The sequence below is a fragment of the Otolemur garnettii genome, unplaced genomic scaffold (assembly GCF_000181295.1).
Source record: "Otolemur garnettii isolate 467f Iridium unplaced genomic scaffold, OtoGar3 scaffold00158, whole genome shotgun sequence".
Classification (NCBI taxonomy): domain Eukaryota; kingdom Metazoa; phylum Chordata; class Mammalia; order Primates; family Galagidae; genus Otolemur; species Otolemur garnettii.
The window spans coordinates 3,785,001-3,788,279 of NW_003852553.1; the positions used below are offsets into that span (position 1 = coordinate 3,785,001).

General features: G+C 41.1%; 1 pseudogene; it reads left to right on the forward strand.

The window, feature by feature from the left end:
* The first annotated feature begins 2,002 nt into the window (after positions 1 to 2,002).
* LOC100942128 lies at positions 2,003 to 2,623 on the forward strand (annotated as a pseudogene).
* The last annotated feature ends 656 nt before the right edge of the window (positions 2,624 to 3,279 follow it).

Here is a 3,279-nt window from a genome sequence, read left to right on the forward strand (position 1 = left end):
ACGGCACTCTGCCCAGGGGGACAGCTTGAGGCTCTGTCTCAAAAAAAAAAAAAAAAAAAAAAGATAGAGACATTAGAATTTGTTGACTCCAAGGTTTTTGGCTTCAATAATTGGATCAATAAAGTTGCCATATACTATGATGGTTAATACTATAGAGAACTCAGTTTTGAGCATGTGAGTCATTGAGATGCTTGTTAGTATCCACCTGGAGACCTCAAATAAGCAGTTGGATATGCAAGTCTATGGTTCAAAGGAGTGGTCAGGAGTGAAAATACAAATTAGGGGGCCTCAGTACATAGATGGTATTTAAAGCCATTGGACACTAAATGCAAAACTGCATGTACAATAATACTGAATCTCATTCATTCTACAAAGTGCATTTCTTACCTTTGATATTGGAATGCATCTCACAACTATGTTAAAGAGTCTTCAGTGGTTATGATTGGCAGTGTTTTCTTTCTTTGTTAGTGGTATTTATTTATTTTGAGACAGTGCCTTACTCTGTCACCTTGGGTAGAGTTCCATGGCATCATCATAGCTCACACAAACTTCAAACTCTTGGGCTCAAGTGATCCTCTTGCCTCAGCCTCCTAAGTAGCTGGGACTATAGGTGCCTGCCATGACACCTAGCTATTTTTTTCCCCTATTTTTAGTAGAGATGGAGCTGGAGATGTCCCACTCTTGCTCAAGCTGGTCTCAACCTCCTGAGCTCAAGCAGTCCACCCACTTCAACCTCCCAGAGTGTTAGGATTACAAGTGTGAGCCATGGTACCTGGCCTTGTTAGTGATATTTAAAATAATGATACATTTTACAATTGATTGCATCTCAGATGTAATAAAACATAGTAATAATAGGAAAAATTATGATGGTAATATGGGGCACTTAATACCTTGCATTAAAAACTATGCTAAACCCCTTCCATGATTATCTGTAGATGTAGTTGTACGTATTATGGAAAGGCTAAAAACACAGACACTGGGACCTGACTCTTTGAGTCTGTCTGAATTTTAGCTCTGGACTTAATAATCACCTGAGTGAGACCAAATGTTTAATCTTTCTGTGCCATAGTTTCCTTATCTAATGATAAGATGATAATAGTGCCTAACTTACGGGTTTATTGCGAGGATTAAAGGAGTTAACACATACAAAGTGCTTAGCACATGGCTTGGCACCCACACTGGCCACTTACATTGAGGTTAGTGGGTTCAAACCCAGCCCCAGCCTGCTAAACAACAATGACAACTACAACAAAAAAATAGCAGGGCATTATGGCAGGCACCTGTAGTCCCAGCTACTTGGGAGGGTGAGGCAAGAGAATCACTTAAGCCCAAGAGTTTGAGGTTGCTGTGAGCTGTGATGCTATGGTACTCTACAGAGGGTGACATAATGAGACTCTGTTTAAAAAAGGAAGTGCTTAGCACATAAGAAGTGCTACAGTACTTCATTGGTATTATAATATGTGAAAAAATGTATGTATGCATGCAAAAATTTGTTGCCTATTCTCTTTAATGCATCTACCCATATTATTGTATATTATTTTATATCACATAAAACAGAAGAACAAACTAAAACTGGGATTGAAAAAAGAGATCTAGGCTTGGCGCCTGTGGCTCAAGCGGCTAAGGCGCCAGCCACATACACCTAAGGTGGAGGGTTCGAATCCCCAGCCCAGGCCGCCAAACAACAATGATGGCTGCATCCAAAAAAATGGCCGGGCGTTGTGGTGGGCGCCTGTAGTCCCAGCTACCTGGGAGGCTGAGGCAGGAGACTCGCTTGAGCTCAGGAGTTGGAAGTTGCTGTGAGCTGTGATGCCATAGCACTCTACCCAGGGGAATAGCTTGAGGCTCTGTCTCAAAAAAAGAAAAAAGAGATCTAGCTTCTAAATAAGAAAAAAATGTGTAGTCAGCCATTGCAGTACATTGAGCTCTGTAGAGACAGCACCGGGGCAAGTGAGAGCCGGACGAGCACTGGACGCCTCTCTGCCTTGCTGAAGATAAATAACTAAACGTGGGCAAAGGAGTTCCTAAGAAGCCGAGAGGCAAAATGTCACCATATGCATTCTTTGTGCAAACTTGTCGGAATGAGCACAAGAAGAAGCCCCCAGATGCTTCAGTCAGCTTCACAGAGTTTTCTAAGAAGTGCTCAGAGAGGTGGAAGACCATGTCTGCTAAAGAGAAAGGAAAATTTGAAGATATGGAAAAGGTGGACAAGGCCCGTTAAGAAAGAGAAATGAAAACCTATATCCCTCCTAAAGGGAAAACAAAAAAGAAGTTCAAGGATCCCAATGCATCCAAGAGGCCTCCTTCGGCCTTTTTCTTGTTCTGTTCTGAGTATCGCCCAAAAATCAAAGGAGAACATCCTGGCCTATCCATTGGTGATGTTGTAGAGAAGCTGGGAGAGATGTGGAATAACACTGCTGCAGATGACAAGCAGCCTGATGAAAAGAAGGCTGCAAAGCTGAAGGGAAAATACTAAAAGGATATTGCTGCAGACCGAGCTAAAGGAAAGCCTGATGTAGCGAAAAAGGGAGTCGTCAAGGCTGAAGAAAGCAAGAAAAAGAAGGAAGAGGAGGAAGATGAAGAGGAGGAAGAGAATGAAGAAGAAGAAGATGATGATGAATAAGTTGGTTCTCGTGCAGTTTTTTTTTCTTGTCTATAAAGCATTTAATCCCCCTGTACACAACTCACTCCTTTTAAAGAAAAAAATTGAAATGTAAGGCTGTGTAAGATTTGTGTTTAAACTGCAGTGTCTTTTTTTTTTGTATAGTTAACACACTACCCGAGTGTGTCTATAGATAGCCCTGTCCTGGTGGTATTTTCAGTAGCCACTAACCTTGCCTGGTACAGTATGGGGGTTGTAAATTGGCATGGAAATTTAAAGCAGGTTCTTGTTGGTGCACAGCACAAATTAGTTATATATGGGGATGGTAGTTTTTTCATCTTCAGTTGTCTCTGATGCAGCTTATACAGAATAATTGTTTGTTAACTGAATACCACTCTGTAATTACAAAAAAAAAAAGTTGCAGCTGTTTTGTTGACATTCTGAATGCTCCTAAGTAAATACAATATTTTTTATTAAAAAAAATGTGGGGGCGGCACCTGTGGCTCAAAGGAGTAAGGTGCCAGCCCCATATGCCGGAGGTGGCAGGTCCAAACCCAGCCCTGGCCAAAAACTGCAAAAAAAAAAAAAACATGTGTACAGTGATGTTCATTGAAGCAGTTTTGCAGTTTTGTATGAAATTAATCTAGTTACTCCAGCTTTCTTTTGATTAGTGTTAG